The sequence below is a fragment of the Oncorhynchus keta genome, chromosome 6 (assembly GCF_023373465.1).
Source record: "Oncorhynchus keta strain PuntledgeMale-10-30-2019 chromosome 6, Oket_V2, whole genome shotgun sequence".
In the NCBI taxonomy this organism is placed as follows: Eukaryota; Metazoa; Chordata; class Actinopteri; order Salmoniformes; family Salmonidae; genus Oncorhynchus; species Oncorhynchus keta.
In genome coordinates, this window is record NC_068426.1 from 37,353,301 (window position 1) to 37,373,484 (window position 20,184).

At 42.4% G+C, this 20,184-nt stretch overlaps 1 protein-coding gene across 2 annotated transcripts in view; it reads left to right on the forward strand.

The window, feature by feature from the left end:
• Nucleotides 1-785: 785 nt before the first annotated feature.
• LOC118385485 (tenascin-like) overlaps nt 786-20,184 on the forward strand; it is a 60,142-nt gene continuing 40,743 nt past the window's right edge. Inside the window, exon 1 of one of the 2 annotated variants that reach the window (XM_052521460.1) lies at nt 786-1,127. The gene's annotated coding sequence lies outside the window, so the exon portion shown is untranslated. The remainder of the gene's footprint in view (nt 1,128-20,184) is intronic. The other variant, XM_052521461.1, reaches the window with a different exon arrangement.

Consider the following 20,184-nt stretch of genomic DNA (forward strand, 5'->3'; position numbering starts at 1 on the left):
GGACCAGAGATGACGAGGGAAGAAAAGCACGTATAATTTTAACCTGATTTTGTCCTGATAGATTTTGGTTGTTTTATAAGGGGCAGCTACACACCAAGGAGGGAGAAGATGAGCAGTGGGCGTGTCAGAGGGAGAACCAACCTTGGCTGCCGCCTGGTGTGTCTGTTGGTCGGTTTGTCTGTCTGTCTGTTTTTGTGTTTGAGGAATTGCCTGGCGACCTGTGGTCAGTGGGAATGGACACTAGTTGCCACGGCGCCATTGAAAGCCCTGCTTTGTCACAGGTCAATGAGGCAGTTGGTGTGTCATGGGTAGGATTTTCAACATAATGAATGGAGGACAATCATGCATTCATAGATGTGTTGCTTTGTGTCTTAGATATTCATCAGACACGTTTAATAACCCCTTTGTGTTTGCTACCAGATTGAATTTTGACTAACTTTTCCTATACAGTAGTACTGCTCTACGTCTTTACTGTGACCCCTCAAAATAATGACTTCCTCCCTCCTTCCCTCATTCTCCTGTCTTGCTCCGTCTAATTTTCTCTTCCACACAGTCACTCTCTCCCTCTTTTTCACTCTTTGTATGGCGTTGCCAGTAGGAACAACGGCATCCCACTTCAAGGCAGCAGTCCAGCTACATCCAACAGTAAGAAAAGAGGGAAGAGGGAGGGGGAGGGAGGGAGGGAGGGAGGGAGGGAGGGAGGGAGGGAGGGAGGGAGGGAGGGAGGGAGGGAGGGAGGGAGGGAGGGAACGTGTCTGCTATTTAAGGGCTGTAGTTGAGGAATGGGGGTTTGAACAGAAGGCTCCTCTCTCAGTTTAAAAGGCATTTTCTCCTCCTCTCTTTCTTTCCCACTCTCTCTCTCTCTTTAGCTCTGACTCGGTGCTCAGACTCGGTGACAAGAGCAGTAGGCTGAGCTGTCAGGGCAGAAGAAACAGTGAGAAAATAGATTTTTTTTGGAATAGAAGTGTCATCTGGTTAGAAAACAAGGAGAGAGGTGGCGGAACTGCATTCAAGGTGGACATCCTTTCATCCCCCTTTGCTGAAAGTGTTGGGTTCCAAATGAGGCAATTCGTGTGAGCTGCCAAAGGCTGTGGTGTAGTAGCTCTGAACTGTCTGGTCTGCTAAAGGTAAGAATGAGAGATTGATTGATTTATCTGCATGAAACTGATCTTGGATCTTTGAATGAGTTGCTGCTATTATTTGGATAGTTTGTGACTAATGATTACTGTGTCCTTATTTTGAAATTGCAAATGAGATCTTTTCTATCTTCTTGACAGTTGTGGTTATTGATGACGTGCTCAAACCATGTGAGACTTAAATGTAATGTGTTTAATTGTTCCTGGAGATTAGATTAGATTATTTGTAGATTTTTTGGGGGGGTTATTAAGGTCAAACCCTTCATATCATACTCAATTAAATTGTCTAATTCATTTTGACGTCTTTAAAGGTATTTGAATAACGTCAAAAAGTACAAGTGTGTGGTGTGAAATGGAAATGTTGATTTTTTTTGCATATCCTACTCCCCCGAGACACTTTCAGAGAGGGGGGTCATGGCCAGGGATTAGCAGTGGTGTAAAGTACCTAAGTAAAAATACTTGAAAGTACTACTTAAGTTTACTATTTATATTTTTGACTAGTTTTACTTTTACTTCACAACATTCCTTTTACTTCACAACATTCCTAAAGAAAATCATGTACTTTTTACTCCATACATTTTCCATGGTACCCAAAAGTACTCGTTACATTTTAAATGCGTAGCAGGACAGGAAAATGGTCTAATTCACAAGCTTATTAAGAGAACATCCCTGGTCATCGCTACTGCCTCTGATCTGCCTCTAAATAACGGAAAAATAAAATAAAAAAATCTGGCGGACTCACTAAACACATGCTTTGTTTGTAAACGATCTCTGAGTGTTGGAACGTGCCCCTGGCTATCCGTAAAATTAAAAAACAAGAAAATGGTGCCGTCTGGTTTGCTCTTAGGAATCTGACCCTTTTTTCAATTTTCGCCTAAAATAACATACCCACATTTAACTGCCTGTAGCTCAGGACCTGAAGCAAGGATATGCATATTCTTGATACCATTTAAAAGAAATACTTTGAGGTTTGTGGAAATGTGAAATTAATGTAGCAGAATATAACACATTAGATCTGGTAAAAGATAATACAAAGAAAAAAACACGTGTTTTTTTGACCATCTTTGAAATGCAAGAGAAGGCCATAATGTATTATTCCAGCCCAGGCGTAATATTGATTTTGGCCACTAGATGGCAGCAGTGTACTTGCAAAGTTTTAGACTGATCCAATGAACCATTGCATATCTGTTCAAAATGTTGTGTCAAGACTGCCCAAATGTGCCTAATTGATTTTTTAATATAAGGAATTTGAAATTATTTATATGTTGATACTTAAGTATATTGCTTAAATTACATTTAGATTTGGTACTTAACTATATTTAAAACCAAATACTTTCGACTTTTACTCAAGTAGGATTTTACTGGGTGACTTTTACTTTTACTTGAGTCATTTTCTATTAAGGTCATTTTACTTTTTCTCAAGTATGACAGTTGGGTACTTATTCCAGCACTGGCGATTAGCCATTATTAATGACAACCCTGCCGCAATTAGGGTGAGGTGCCTTGCTCAAGGGCAGATCGACAGATTTTTCACCTAGTTGCTTCTAGGATTCAAACTACCAACCTTTAGGCCACTGGTCCAATGCTCCAATTGATAGGCTACCTGCACGTTGTGTATGAAATATGAATAAACAGATGTGGAATAATGAGTTTATCATACAACATTTACTAATTCATTCTATGAAGCCAATGTACTTTGGCAATAAATGGGCAAGAAGCAGAATGAACTCAATAAGTATTCAGTCCTGTGATAATATTTATCCAAAAACTGCAGCTTTATTGTTTTCCTTCTGCCGGGCTCTGTTCTTTATTTAGCGAAAGACGGCTCTCATTGCTCGCTAAAGGGCACCGATTATGGTTTATAGGGAATGATATTAACATTCCTTATGCATGCTGCAACTTCTGGGTTTACCAGTTTTAACCAAGGCTGGGTCTGCGTGATAGAGATGGAGGATTAGAAGACAGACAGAATGAGGAGAGCATTAGCTGCGTTGACCGACTGATGAGTGATAGAACATGCACACCTTTGATCACCTGGAGACTCATTTACCAACCGTACATTTCTCACTAAATTCTGGCGTAAGTGGAGATTCTAAGATTTGAGTGTACAACATATTAATGGGATTGATCAAACAGTTGCACGCAACATTTAGTATACACATGTTTTCATTGATAAATCAAAGCCCTATTATATTTGTGCACTCGTGAACAGGCATTTACAACCCCGCCTGGAAAGCGCCCTCCATTCACGTTTTGTCGTAACAAAAACGTCATTTGCTGTATGATTTGGAGATGTTGGAACAGGGCCGTGACAGTTTTTAAACAAAGGCGATCACAATTTTAGAGGTGTGGGCAGAATGTTTTCATCTTTTGCAGTGACTTTCTCAAACAGGAAATGCATGAACCCGCCTGTAGAGAGTCCCAAACACTGGCAACTCACTCTGCAAGATTGATTGTCTCCTTGAACTATTTAAATGTAGACGAAAGGCTACAGCAGTCCACACCTCAATGCCCCCCTCCCCCACTTCTCCTTCACCCAAATCCAAAAAGCTGATGTCCTGAAAGAGCTGCAGAATCTGGATCCCTCCAAATCAGCTGAGCTAGACAATCTGGACCATCTCTTCCTAAAATTATCCGCCGCCATTGTCGCAACCCCTATTAATAGTCTGTTCAACCTCTGTTTTGTATCGTCTGAGATTCCCAAAGATTGGAAAGCGGCGCGGTCATCCCCCTCTTCAAAGGGGTAGACACTCTAGACCCAAATTGTTACAGACCTACATCCATCCTGCCCTGCCCTTCTAAAGTCTTCGAAAGTCAAGTCAACAAACAGATCACCGACCATCTCAAATCCCACCATACCTTCTACGCTATGCAATCAGGTTTCCGAGCTGGTCACAGGTGCACCTCAGCTACACTCAAGGTCCTAAACGATATCATAACCACCATCAATAATAAACAATACTGTGCAGCCGTCTTCATCGACCTGGCCGAGGCTTTCGACTCTGTCAATCACCGCATTCTTATCGGCAGACTCAACAGCCTTGGTTACTCAAATGACTGCCTCGCCTGGTTCACCAACTACTCCTCAGATAGAGTTCAGTGTGTCAAATCGGAGGGCCTGTTGTCCGGACCTCTGGCAGTCTCTATGGGGGTGCCACAGGGTTCAATTCTCAGGCCGACTCTTTTCTCTGTATATATCAATGATGTCGCTCTTGCTGCGGGTGATTCTTTGATCCACCTCTACGCAGACGACACCATTCTGTATACATCTGGCCCTTCTTTGGACACTGTGTTAACAAACCTCTAAATGAGTTGCAATGCCATGCAACACTCCTTCCGTGGCCTCCAACTGCTCTTAAATGCTAGTAAAACTAAATGCATGCTCTTCCAACGATTGCAGCCCGCACCCGCCCAACTAGCATCCCTACTCTGGACGGTTCTGACTTAGAATATGTGGACAACTATAAATACCTAGGTGTCTGGCAAGACTGTAAACTGTCCTTCCAGACTCATATTAAGCATCTCCAATCCAAAATTAAATCTAGAATCGGCTTCCTATTTCACAACAGAGCCTCCTTCACTCATGCTGTCAAACATACCCTTGTAAAACTGACTATCCTGCGGATCCTTGACTTTGGCGAAGTCATTTATTAAATAGCCTCCAACACTCTACTCAGCAAATTGGGTGCAGTCTATCACAGTGCATTCCGTTTTGTCACCAAAGCCCTATATACTACCCACCATTGCGACCTGTAAGCTCTCGTTGGCTGGTCCTCGCTACATATTCGTCGCCAAACCCACTGACTCCAGATCATCTATGTCTTTGCTAGGTAGAGCTCCGCCTTATCTCAGCTCACTGGTCACCATAGCAACACCCACCCTTCTACTTGCACATCCTCATCTGCACATCTATCACTCCAGTGTTAATTTTCTAAATTGTAATTACTTCACCACTATGGCCTATTTATTGCCTTACCTCCTTACTTCATTTGCACACACTGTTTACAGATGTTCTATTGTGTTATTGACTGTACGTTTGTTTATCCCATGTGTAACTCTGTGTTGTTGTTTTTGTCGCACTGCTTTGATTTTATCTTGGCATGGTCGCAGTTGTAAATGAGAACTTGTTCTCAACTGGCCTACATGGTTAAATAAAGGTGAAATAAAAAAATATAAAAAATAAGATCTGAGATTAAATAGGGTATGATGTCGCGCTCCTATCGCACAGCAATTCTGTAGCCTACTCACACTGTCACATGTTTTAAATAGGCTACCGGTCTGTTTACTTTCGAGCATGCTTGTCTATTGAATGAGCGATGGATACATGGTAGCCTAATAGTTGTTGAGTAGCGCGAATAAACCAGTAATGTCAGAAAAGGAGAGACATATCCTGCTAAAGGCCTGAATAATACAAGTTAAAGAAACATATTAGGCTACATGCTGCTATGGGAACTCCTTACCAACGGCAAATGCATCGGTTTTATCATTAGGCCTATGTTTTAATGTTTTTCTTAGACTACCGTTATTATAATTCCCATGCATCATAAAAAAACAATTGAATACAATCTTTGCTGTCTTGTGAATAATTGTCCATCCGTGGGCGACGCAATGATGGTCTAATTTTATATTCGTTTTCCTTTAAGGAGATTACGCAGCATGAGCAGCAGCCTTTGATGCTCTCTTTTCCAGTGTGAGTTGTGAGATAAAAACAGGCACACCGCTTGTCCATTTATTTCCAAATCCATTTGCTCCGCTTAATTGAAATCCCTCCATGCTGTGTGAGTGTTTGATCTGCATGAAGTACAGCTCCTCTCAGGTTTACACTCTGTGGTCCTGATGGACACATTAAGGCTGTGTAATAATAATACGAACTGTTCTCAGCAGTGTTCTAAATAATCTACTAATCACTCCACTATATCCATTATAATCACTTTATTAACATAAAACTTTAAATAATAGCCCAGGTGTTTATTTACTAAATCACTGAACACAACAGGTGCTTATTAGAGACGGGCTTCTATTTGAGGTAGGCGTCTATTTCCTTGGCTTAATGCACACAGCTTTTGCTCATTTGCATAGTTAATTGTCTAATTCCAGCATTCACTTCCAGCATTTTAATCAATTTCTTCATTTCCTGCACTAATTTGTCATCGTTTACACACTTTGTCACATTTATTTTAGTCTTAGTAGGCTTCTATTTAAAAATAATAATAATCCTTGACAGAAGCCTGTGCATTTTCGACAGTTCTTACTTTAGCCATTCGAGAAATCATACTTTTTCTGGGGGTCTGTACTTCCGAAGTTGACTGTTTATGTGCTTGACAGTTAGCTAGCAGTTCTCCTCTGTTAGGCAGCCAATAGCTAGCAGTTCTCCTCTGTTAGCAGCCAATAGCTAGCAGTTCTCCTCTGTTAGCAGCCAATAGCTAGCAGTTCTCCTCTGTTAGCAGCCAATAGCTAGCAGTTCTCCTCTGTTAGCAGCCAATAGCTAGCAGTTTCTTGATAAAAACAGATGATTGACATCTTTTTTTTTTGTGTCAATACTGAATTATTTAATGTAATAAATCAAACATGAAACCTTGTAAACAATGCATGGTAATTAATGGTAATCTCATAAACAATTCCTTTAAACTCTGCATTTATTTGAAACAGGCATTTATTTGCTTAAATGTGTGTCGTCACCTGGCTATTAAAGGGGACAGACTGCGTTTAATTTACGTGTTTAATTTAAGTTTTACAGTAGTCAATTAACTGTTTAGTACATTTCAAAATCCTTGCTGTCAGACTATAACAGAGAGAATGGGGAAATTCCTCTGTTGGGCGGGATGGGTGATGGGGATGGACAGACCTCTGCAAGGGAGACAGCTGGTTTAGTGACCGACCCCTTGCCTCAGGGTCCGTCCTGCCTTTGGAGAAGGTATTACCCTCTCAGTTTGAACTCCACTCAGTACAGAAGAGAGAATAGGTACGGTATAACTTGACACCTCAAATATGCAGTTTTTGTCTCTGGTTACCATTACTGATCAGCTAGCAGTGTAAATCTGTTACATGAGCTAAACATTTTTGGTGAGTGATGCTTTAGATTTTTGGTACATATGCAATCATGTCTAGCCTGCTGTATGCTCTCTTTCAAACTATTGTTCAACATGTAGATTCAGGCGAACACAATTCAGGTGAAAATGGGTATTTTGAATTCATCTGATCCTTCTCTACTGTTTATCTGCCTTAGATTTACCAGAGAACGAAACCAGAACCTTTGATTCCCCAGTGACGTGCGGTGATGTTGGTGGCTGAATTGCAAAGTCAGATTTACACACAAATAAACCTTAATAATATATGCCATTTAGCTGACGCTTTTATCCAAAGCGACTTACAGTCATGTGTGCATACATTCTACGTATGGGTGGTCCCGGGAATCGAACCCACTACCCTGGCGTTACAAGCGCCATGCTCTACCAACTGAGCCACAGAAGGTGAAACCCAAGTTCACCATAGAACAGATAGCCCCAACAACCAGAATGACACACACACAATAATATTATGTGAAATATTCTTACATATTCTTGGTCCTTCTGTGGCTCAGTTGGTAGAGCATGGCGCTTGTAACGCCAGGGTAGTGGGTTCGATTCCGGGACCACCCATACGTAGAATGTATGCACACATGACTGTAAGTCGCTTTGGATAAAAGCGTCAGCTGAATGGCATATATTATTATTATATTATAATAAATAACGTTCGAACGAAATGTCCATATCAACAATCAAAATGACTGAAAAATGCCAATCAAAATGTCAAAAAGGTGTCTCGTTCAAATGTAACTATAGATAAATTAAATGCATCAAATCAAATCAAATCAAATCAAATTTTATTTGTCACATACACATGGTTAGCAGATGTTAAATGCGAGTGTAGCGAAATGCTTGTGCTTCTAGTTCCGACAATGCAGTGATAACCAACAAGTAATCTAACTAACAATTCCAAAACTACTGTCTTATACACAGTGTAAGGGGATAGGGAACATGTACATAAGGATATATGAATGAGTGATGGTACAGAGCAGCATACAGTAGATGGTATCGGGTACAGTATATACATATGAGATGAGTGTGTAGACAAAGTAAACAAAGTGGCATAGTTAAAGTGGCTAGTGATATTATTATTATTATTATATTATTATATTAGTGATACATGTGTTACATAAGGATGCAGTCGATGATGTAGAGTACAGTATATACATATGCATATGAGATGAATAATGTAGGGTAAGTAACATTATATAAGGTAGCATTGTTTAAAGTGGCTAGTGATATATTTACATAATTCCCATCAATTCCCATTATTAAAATGGCTGGAGTTGGGTCAGTGTCAATGACAGTGTGTTGGCAGCAGCCACTCAATGTTAGTGGTGGCTGTTTAACAGTCTGATGGCCTTGAGATAGAAGCTGTTTTTCAGTCTCTCGGTCCCAGCTTTGATGCACCTGTACTGACCTCGCCTTCTGGATGATAGCGGGGTGAACAGGCAGTGGTTCGGGTGGTTGATGTCCTTGATGATCTTTATGGCCTTCCTGTAACAACGGGTGGTGTAGGTGTCCTGGAGGGCAGGTAGTTTGCCCCGGTGATGCGTTGTGCAGTCCTCACTACCCTCTGGAGAGCCTTACGGTTGAGGGCGGAGCAGTTGCCGTACCAGGCGGTGATACAGCCCGCCAGGATGCTCTCGATTGTGCATCTGTAGAAGTTTGTGAGTGCTTTTGGTGACAAGCCGAATTTCTTCAGCCTCCTGAGGTTGAATAGGCGCTGCTGCGCCTTCTTCACGACGCTGTCAGTGTGAGTGGACCAATTCAGTTTGTCTGTGATGTGTATGCCGAGGAACTTAAAACTAGCTACCCTCTCCACTACTGTTCCATCGATGTGGATAGGGGGTGTTCCCTCTGCTGTTTCCTGAAGTCCACAATCATCTCCTTAGTTTTGTTGACGTTGAGTGTGAGGTTATTTTCCTGACACCACACTCCGAGGGCCCTCACCTCCTCCCTGTAGGCCGTCTCGTCGTTGTTGGTAATCAAGCCTACCACTGTTGTGTCGTCCGCAAACTTGATGATTGAGTTGGAGGCGTGCGTGGCCACGCAGTCGTGGGTGAACAGGGAGTACAGGAGAGGGCTCAGAACGCACCCTTGTGGGGCCCCCGTGTTGAGGATCAGCGGGGAGGAGATGTTGTTGCCTACCCTCACCACCTGGGGGCGGCCCGTCAGGAAGTCCAGTACCCAGTTGCACAGGGCGGGGTCGAGACCCAGGGTCTCGAGCTTGATGACGAGCTTGGAGGGTACTATGGTGTTGAATGCCGAGCTGTAGTCGATGAACAGCATTCTCACATAGGTATTCCTCTTGTCCAGGTGGGTTAGGGCAGTGTGCAGTGTGGTTGAGATTGCATCGTCTGTGGACCTATTTGGGCGGTAAGCAAATTGGAGTGGGTCTAGGGTGTCAGGTAGGGTGGAAGTGATATGGTCCTTGACTAGTCTCTCAAAGCACTTCATGAAGGGGTGTTGTCTATTCTCATGTTCATTCAACAGTAGCCTATAACCCGCAAATTGCAAAGGAACATTTATTTAGGTAAATGAAGTCCATTCGTCTGTCCTTCAGGGTGAACCTCTTGCTGACAGCAATGTAGAAGTCACAGCAGAACCACGTCCTTTATTTTATTCTGCATGGACACGGCCCACGGTCGTGTGGGAGACGCATTCCCAAGGCCTCCTTTGGTTTCATTTTCACAAAAAGTCATACACACACAAACAGTAGCTGGTAGCAGAGTTCTCCCATGCAAAATACAGGCAGCTCCACCCATTAGGGCATTCAGCCGGTCGGAGAGCAGAATCCTCATGCAGTCACACACTTAGAGAATCGTTGTTGTTAGTCGCAGCCATCTTGTAGAAGGCTTGGGCCCACATTGAGTTGCGGGAGAAGCCCCATTACCGTTACGTAAATAATGCAAAAGTAAATGTCCAAGATGTGCAAAAGTCCTGGTAAAAAGTACTAATTGGTAAAGACGTTTAAGTGGACAGTCCAGTACTCACTGTTCGCCCGACAGCTAGCAGTGAGGGAGATGGTGGTTGCCTGGCATGAATAAAGTTGAATCTTGTAGATTCGCTGCCTCTGTCTGGTCTTAACTGTCATTATAGTTGACGTTCCAATCTTCGAACCCTCCAAACGGCGTTTTACATAATTCCAACTTGGAAAATTGTTTGAGGTGCAGTATAGTGGACATTTGTTTGGTTGTTTTGAGTTCAAGGGATGCAAGTTCAAAATTATGTAGACATGCCCAAATGTGCAGAGCTTTCCCCAAGTCTACCAACGCAACATGTTTAGGCAATACGCAAAATATGAAATCGACACAATGCAACAAATTAATCTACTTCAAGACACGCAAAGCAGCCTGTGCTGACCCTGTCCATTAACAATGACTGGAGTCAGGAACAGACGTATGCGTCAGAGATTTGAATGGATGGAAATGAAGGCATGAATTCCCTGGTGCCTGTCCTGAGGTTGGTTAAGTGTGCACTGATTTATTTAGAATTCACCAGAAAAGCACCCCCACACATTACAGCAACCCCACACATTACACCTCCTCCATGCTTCTTATTGGAGTCCTTTAGTAGTGGTTTCTTTGCAGCAATTCGACCATGAAAGTCTGATTCACGCGTCCTCTGGTCAGAAATAGAACTGTTTGGCCATAATGACCATCGTTATGTTTGGAGGAAAAAGGGGGATGCTTGCAAGCCGAAGAACACCATCCCATCCATGAAGCACAGGGGGTGGCAGCATCATGTTGTGGGGGTGCTTTGCTGCAGGAAGGACTGGTGCACTTCACAAAATAGATGGCATCATGAGGGAGTAAAATTATGTGCATACATTGAAACAACATCTCAAGACATCAGTCAGGAAGTTAAAGCTTGGTTGCAAATGGGTCTTCCAAATGGACAATGACCTCAAGCATACTTCCAAAGTTGTGGCAAAATGGCTTACGGACAACAATGTCAAGGTATTGGAGTGGCCATCACAAAGCCCTGACCTCAGTCATATAAAAAAAAGTGTGGGCAGAACTGAAAAAGTGTGTGCGAGCAAGGAGGCCTACAAACCTGACTCAGTTACACCAGCTCTGTCAGGAGGAATGGGCCAAAATTCACCCAACCTTTTGTTGGAAGCTTGTGGAAAGCTACCCGAAACGTTTGACCCAAGTTAAACAATTTAAAGGCAATGCTACCAAATACTAATTGAATGTATGTACATTTCTGACCCACTGGGTATGTGATGAAAGAAATAAAAGCTGAAATAAGTAATTCTCTCTACTATTATTCTGACATTTCACATTCTTAAAATGAAGTGTTCATCCTAACTGACCTAAGACAGGGAATGTTTGCTAGGATTAAATGTCAGGAATTGTGAAAAACTGAGTTTAAAAGTATTTGGCTAAGGTGTATGTAAACTTCCGACTTCAACTGTATATACACATTTTCTATCAGCTTTGTTTATTTAGATTATCACAGTGTAGGCACTGCCTACCCTACTTACCCTGACTGCTTGTCACTGTGATCAACATCCTAATGAATAATGTAATGACATCACTGTATGGAAAAACACAAAACATGACTGCACTACTCATATGAACTGATATAACGAGGAGGGATACCCATGCAGCCATGTGTGGGGCAGGAGTTTTGCCTACATATGCAGAATCTGTGTCAGAGAGCGCATACAGACTTTGATATCAGGGCTTTGCACTACAAATCTGCTGGGGCATCTAGACGGGGTTGTGGAACGAATTGCGTGTGGGACATCATGGTGCAGACGGTTCCAAATGGCCAGTGAAAATGGCCAGCTTTTTTATTCACTGTTCTCACTTTCTTGAGGATCTGCCAATGAGGCAAATAGTAGTAAATCTACTGCAGAGCAAAAAAAAAAAGACACGTTACTAAAACAAAACGCATGAGGCAATGTGCATCCTCATTATTGTCAACTGCAGTTGAGCTTCCATATTATTTTGTCACTTCTTTTGTGGGATTTATTTTGTGGATATTTGCAAATTGATACAATTCAGAGGTGAAAGGTTTTCAATTGCATTGGGTGTGCATTGTGAACATAATGTGACCTCTCAGATCATATAGGAAATATATTGTAACGACCCTGGGTTTATAAGCGTGGAAATCGACTCTGCCGCTTGAGCTTTTGCGGCACATTCGATAGCGCTCCGGACCTCGGGCTCGAAGGTTGAGGTTTCGAGACATGCTGTTTCATTACAATATGACCCTGCAATGCAGGCCATATCTCAAACTCACCTTAGGGTGAGGTAGAGTTAAGTTTACTACTACTTATTGGCATCACAATTATAATTTTTTAAAGTCCTGACACACTATTTACACCTCTCGAGACCATTTTCCATAAGAGGTACACCTTGCTACGCTGCATTCAACATTTCCAATGGATATATGATGTTATGAATTTCAGTCAGTGCTAGTACTGAAGACGCTATAGACACCAGATCATACTGGCTTGATTTTCTTTCAATTTTCTTCGTTTCTTTGTGCGATATACAGTAAATTGACTGTGTCTGTGTGTAGGGGGTAGGGATTAGTGACAATGGACTCTCTCAGCTTCCAATGAATCAATTAATAGAGTTAGAGATACAAAAGACTAACCTATGTTACAGTCTCTACTGGATAATGTGACAGGAATAAAAAGAGAAGGGTCGTGATATCTAGATCTCCCGTGACGGCACATTTGAAGTGTTGACCAACTGTTATTTTGGACAAGCTGAAAGACAAATGCTTCTTCTGCTACAAGGCTGCACATTTGGATTAATTTGCTCAGAAAAATAATATATACAGTCTGAGACAAAGAAAGTCAACAGCAAATTAATAACAAATATTTTCTTACTGTGGGGAATTTGATTATTGCTTGGGGTTATTGCATTCCTGGAAGATGCACTTGCGGCCAAGCTCCCAGGTTTTTAGCTAAAAATGACTTGATACTCGGTAAAGTTAATGATGTCGTTGACCTTAACAAGAGCCCCAGGAACAGTGTAAGCAAAATAGCCCCATAACATCAAAGATCCACCACCATACTTTACAGCAGGTAAATCAACATAAAATAAAATGTTATGTCATATGCGCCAAATACAACAGGGTTAGACCTTACAGTGAAATGCTTACTTACAAGCCCCTAACCAGCAATGCAGTTTAAAACTTTTTATTAAATTAAATTAAAAGGGAATAAGAATAAAAAATAAAAGTAACAAATAATTAAAGAGCAGCAGTAAATTAAAAATAGCGAGGATATATACAGGGGGTACCGGTACAGAGTCATTTGAGGTAATATGCACATGTAGGTAGAGTTATTAAAGTGACTATGCGAAGACAATAATAGACAGTAGCAGCAGTGTAAAAGAAAGGGGGGAGGGGGGCAATGCAAAGAGTCTGGGTGGCCATGTGATTAGATGTTCAGGAGTCATATGGCTTGGGGGTATAAGCTGTTTAGAAGCCTCTTGGACCTAAACTTGGCACTCCAGTACCGCTTGCCGTGTGGTAGCAGAGAGAACAGTCTATGACTAGGGTGGCTGGAGTCTTTGACAATTTTTAGGGCCTTTCTCTGACACCACCTGGTATAGAGGTATTGGATGGCAAGAAGCTTGGTCCCAGTGACATACTGGGCTGTATGCACTACCCTCTATAGTGCCTTGCGGTCGGAGTCCAAGCAGTTTCCATGCCAGGCAGTGATGCAAACAGTCAGAATGCTCTCGATGATGCAGCTGTAGAACCATTTTGAAGATCTGAGGACCCATGCCAAATCTTTTCAGTCTTCTGAAGGAGCATAGGTTTTGTCGTGCCCTATTCACAACTGTCTTGGTGTGCTTGGACCATGTTAGTTTGTTGGTTATGTGGACACCAAGGAACTTGAAGCTCTCAACCTGCTCCTGCTCTAATGTTAATGGGGGTCTGTTCGCCCCTCCTTTTCCTGTAGTCCACGATCAGCTCCTTTGTCTTGCTCACATTGAGGGAGAGGTTGCTGTCCTGGCACTAAACTGACAGGTCTCTGACCTCCTCCCTATAGGCTGTCTCATCGTTGTCAGTGATCAGGACTACCACTGTTGTGTCGTCAGTAAACTTAATGATGGTGTTGGAGTCGTGCTTGGCCACAGAGTTGTGGGTGAACAGGGAGTACAGTAGGGGACTAAGCACGCACCCCTGAGGGGCCCCAGTGTTGAGCATCTGCTTGGCAGATGTGTTGTTGCCTCCCCTTACCACCTGGGGGCGGCCCGTTGGGAAGTGCAGGATCCAGTGGCAGTTGGAGGTGTTTAGTCCCAGGGTCCTTAGCTTAGTGATGAGCTTTTGAATGCTGAGCTGTAGTCAATGAACAGCATTCAGCAGTCAATTAACAGGTGTTCCTTTTGTCCAGGTGGGAAAAGATATGGAGTGCGATTGAGATTGCGTCATCTGTGGATCTGTTGGGGCAGTATGCAAATTGGAGGGTTTCCACAACATGATTGTGTTGATGTGAGCCATGACCAGCCTTTCAAAGCAGTTCCTGGCTACCGATGTGAGCGTTACGTGTTACCTATGCTTTCTTGGGCCCAGGGACTATGGTGGTCATCTTGAAACATTACAGTCTCAGTCAGGAAGAGGTTAAAATGTCAGTGAAGACACTTGGCAGTTGGTCCGCGCATGCTTTGAGTACACGTCCTGGTAATCCGTCTGACCCCTCTGCTTTGTACATGTTGACCTGTTTAAAGGTCTTCCTCACATGGGCTACGGAGAGCGTGGTCACAGTCATCCGGAACAGCTGTTGCTCTCATACATGCTTCAGTGTTGTTTGCCTCGCAGCAAGCATAAAAGGCATTTAGTTCATCTGGTGAGCTCGCATCGCTGGGTAGCTCGCGGCTGGGTTTCCCTTTGTAGTCCGTAATAGTTGTATTCCGCAAGCCCTGCCACATCCAACGAGTGTCGGAGCCAGTGTAGTATGATTCAATCTTAATCCTGTATCGACGCTTTGCCTATTTGATGGTTCGTCTGAGGTTATAGCGGGATTTCTTATAAGCGTCCGGATTAGTGTCCCGCTCCTTGAAAGCGGCAGCTTTAGCCTTTCGCTCGGTGCGGATGTTGCTTGTAATTCATGGCTTCTGGTTGAGGTATGTATGTACGGTCACTGTGACGACATCATTGTCAATGTACTTATTGATGAAGCCTGTGACTGAGGTAATATAAAGTTACAAATAAAGTAAAACTAAAACATAATAAAGAGTAAGTTTGAATGACACTGAGGGGCAGTGTTTTTACAGCTAATGCCGGTTTGCCTGAGGCTGATGTCATGCAGGTGTTGGTACACATGCGTATACACACACACTCTCATTCAAATACACACATACACGGAGTCACACACATGTAATAGTGCCAGACATGCACTCAAACATATACAGTTGGCATTGCTGTTATGATTTAAGTTGTCCTTGATGTCCTTTGTTTGTTTGTTTTTTGCTTTGTTGTTGCTGTTTTCTTTTGTCTTTTCCTTTTTTCTCTTTAGTTCATGTTCTTGGTTGTTGGTGCATTGGGGGATTCTTGGGGCTGGGGAATGGAAATAAATAGATTTTTTAAATCATTTTTTCTTTGGGGGGCTGTGGGAGAGGTCTCTGATGGTTGAGGGACAGCTATTGGTGAACTGTGGGGGGGATCTTGGAGGGTTTGGGTCCCAGTTTTTTGGGCCTGATGGGAGATCTGTCAACGTGCCCTTGAGCAAGGCATTGACCCTGGATGCTTCTGTGTGTCGCTCTGAATGGGAATCTGTTGGATGACTGGTGTGGTGTAGTTGTTGAATGGGAATCTGTTGGATGACTGGTGTGGTGTAGTTGTTGGATGGGAGTCTGTTGGATGACTGGTGTGGTGTAGTTGTTGGATGGGAGTCTGTTGGATGACTGGTGTGGTGTAGTTGTTGGATGGGAGTCTGTTGGATGACTGGTGTGATGTAGTTGTTGGATGGGAGTCTGTTGGATGACTGGTGTGGTGTAGTTGTTGGATGGGAGTCTGTTGGATGACTGGTCTGGTGTAGTTGTTGAGCGGCTTCACTGCAACTATATTGTATGTTTTGGATATTCAATTAAATAATTACAAAAAAATGATAACATATAAAAAAAAATGTAAGAAAAAAAAAGAAAAAAGAATAGAAAAAAAAATGTGAAGGCAAATCTAAAGAAATGCAAATGTTTTCCTTGTTTATAATAATAATAATTAATAATTAACGAGGGGTCTGTCTTGCTCCCTGGTCGGATGTTAGATAGTTAAACAGTGGGTGCATTTGAGAGCATAGTTTTTTGATTGTAAAGTATACACATAAGTGTACAAAAAATGAGGAACACCTTCCTAATATTGAGCTGCACTACCTTTTGCCCTCAGAACAGACTCAATTTGTGGAGGCATGGACTCTACATGGTGTCAAAAGTACCATGCTTCCCTCAGTTGTCTCAAGTTGGCTGGATGGCCTTTGGGTGGTGGACCATTCTTAATACACACAGGAAACTGTTGAGGGTGAAAAACCCAGATGTGTTGCAGTTCTTGACACACTCAAATCAGTGCGCCTGACACCTACTACCATACCCCGTTCAAAGGCACTTTCATCTTTTGTCTTGTCCATTGACCCTCTGAATGGTACACATACACAATCCATGCCTCAATTGCCTCAAGGCTTAAAAATCCTTCTTTAACCTGCCTCCTCCCCTTCATCTACACTGATTGAAGTGGATTTAGCAGGTGATATTAATAAGGGATCATAGCTTTCACCTGGATTCACCTGGTCAGTCTATGTCATGGAAAGAGCAGGTGTTCCTAATGTTTTGTACATTCAGTGTGTGTTTATCCCATGTTCTATCGATTCTTAAAACATGTGAGCACCGTTATTGAAGTGGTTGCAAATGGTAATATGTAGTTGACGACGGAAGTTTACATACACCTTAGCCAAATACATTTAAACTCAGATTTTCACAATTCCTGACATTTAATCCTAGTAAAAATGCTCTGTTTTAGGTCAGTTAGGATCACCACTTTATTTTAAGAATGTGAAATGTCAGAATAATAATAGAGAGAATGCTTTATTTCAGCTTTTATTTCCTTCATCACATTCCCAGTGGGTCAGAAGTTTACATACACTCAATTACGTTGGGTGAATTTTGGCCCATTCCTCCTGACAGAGCTGGTGTAACTGAGTCATGTTTATAGGCCTCCTTGCTCGCACACACTTTTTCAGTTCTGCCAACAAATTTTCTATAGGATTGAGGTCAGGGCTTTGTGATGGCCACTCCAATACCTTGACTTTGTTGTCTTTAAGCCACTTTGCCACAACTTTGGAAGTATGCTTGGGGTCATTGTCCATTTGGAAGACCCATTTGCGACCAAGCTTTAACTTCCTGACTGATGTCTTGAGATGTTGCTTTAATATATCCACATAATTTTACTCTCTCATGATGCCATCTATTTTGTGAAGTGCACCAGTCCCTCCTGCAGCAAAGCACCCCCACAACATAATGCTGCCACCCCTGTGCTTCACGGTTGGGATGGTGTTCTTCGGCTTACAAGCCTCCCCCTTTTTCCTTCAAACGGTCAAATTTTGTTTCATCAGATCAGAGGACATTTCTCCAAAAAGTATGATCTTTGTCCCCATGTGCAGTTGCAAATCGTAATCCTGGCTTTTTATGGTGGTTTTGGAGCAGTGGCTTCTTCCTTGCTGAGCGGCCTTTCAGGTTATGTCGATATAGGACTCGTTTTACTGTGGATATACTGTGGTCCTTTGCTGTTGTTCTGGGATTGATTTGTACTTTTCACACCAAAGTACATTCATCTCTCGGAGACAGAACGCGTCTCCTTCCTGAGCGTTATGACCGCTGTGTCGTCCCATGGTGTTTATACTTGCGTACTATTGTTTGTACAGATGAACGTGGTACCTTCAGGCGTTTGGAAATTGCTCCCAAGGATGAACCAGACTTGTGGAGGTCTACAATTTTTTTTCTGAAATCTTGGCTGATTTCTTTTTATTTTCCCATGATGTCAAGCAAAGAGGCACTGAGTTTGAAGGAAAGCCTTGAAATACATCCACAGGTACACCTCCAATTGAATCAAATGATGTCAATTAGCTTATAAGAAGCTTCTAAAGCCATGACATAATTTTCTGGAATTTTCCAAGCTGTTTAAAGGCACAGTCAGCTTAGAGTATGTGAACTTCTGACCCACTGGAATTGTGATATCGTGAATTAGAAGTTAAACAATTGTTGGAAAAATTACTTGTGTCATGCACAAAGTAGATCTCTTAACCGACTTGACAAAACTATAGTTTGTTAACAAGAAATTTGTGGAGTTGTTGTAAAACGAGTTTTCATGACTCGTGACCTAAGTGTATGTAAACTTCTGACTTCAACTGTATGTTTATGACCTGAACATGTGTGTATTGTAATTATTCCCTTTCAATGTTAATTGATCATTGTGTTATGTATTCTTCTCATTGGTCAGAGGCATGATGGGTAGACTATTTAAACATTGCTTTCCCAATTTTTGGGAGACAGAGATAAGGTTTGTATGTTGCTGGTTTAAAAGGGATTACCGAAGCCTGGTGTTTCTTTTGATTGTTCTAGTTGATTAAGTTAAGTTTGTCCTTATGTTCATCACGCTGTTTCTTTTTTCTATATATATATTGTAATCACCAGCTATTATCTCCAGCCTCACTCTGGACAAGAAAATCAGCTCTGCATTATTGCCTCTTCACAAACCAATCCACCGCTAGGGCGGTCCCCCTTACAGCCACAAATGAAAACATATCACTGATTCGCACATCGATTTATGTTTTAGCTTTGTCTCAACGAAGAGTTCGGCATTCGACTAGACGAGTGCAAAATGAACGTGCAGTTGTAAGCCTAGGTCGAGCAGGCTTGAGTAAGTGGCAGGTGCACAATTAATATATCCACCTTGGTAATATGGATGTATCCTGAGCTGGAATGTAAAGCTAACTGAAGCTAGCTAATTTCAGAAAATCACGTGTCCATCTAGCTATATTCATAGTATACCCCTCTGGACCTGCAGAGAAAGTTCCTCTTGCGCTTAAAGGCTGCCCCAGTCTGGACATTTGGCTCATCCATCAATGCCTTGGGCTTGGGCTAGACAAAACAGATGTTCCGAATCTAGCGCCAAGATTCCTCGTCCCCGTTTTCCATGTGGGAAAGTTCCCTGACCATGCCAGGACGGGGGAAGAGTAATAAAGCTAAAGTAATTCTGGATTAGAGTTGAAAGAAACACAGATTTTTTTTTTCCTTTTTTTTCTCAACAAATGTCTCCCAAAGTCCCATTGTGAAACGAGATGTCCTTGATCAACCCCATTCTGAACTGAATTATGTGTCCTTTATCGCGGCTAGGTGTCCCATGTCCAAATGATAAAACTCTTATAATATAGTTTGTTCAAGTTTTTTTTTTTAGTGGCTGTGAATATCAGTAACATTTCTGACCAACTCTTGAAGTTAACTTCAAGCCTTCCACTGAGATTCTTTCCTAGAAGGTAGAAATGGAATCCATTACATTTTTATATCTGCAAACACTTTCAAACCCAAAACACACATGCGCACACATACCGACATACACTCACACATGACATACACTCGCACTCGCACTCACACACGACTCACACTCACACACACACACACACACACACACACACACACACACACACACACACACACACACACACACACACACACACACACACACACACACTGATGCACACACACACACACACTGATGCACGCACGCACACACACACACACACACACACACACACACACACACACACACACACACACACACACACACACACACACACACACACACACTGATGCACACACGCACACACACACACACACACACACACACACACACACACACACACACACACACACACACACACACTGATGCACGCACTCACACACACACACACACACACACACACACACACACACACACACACACACACACACACACACACA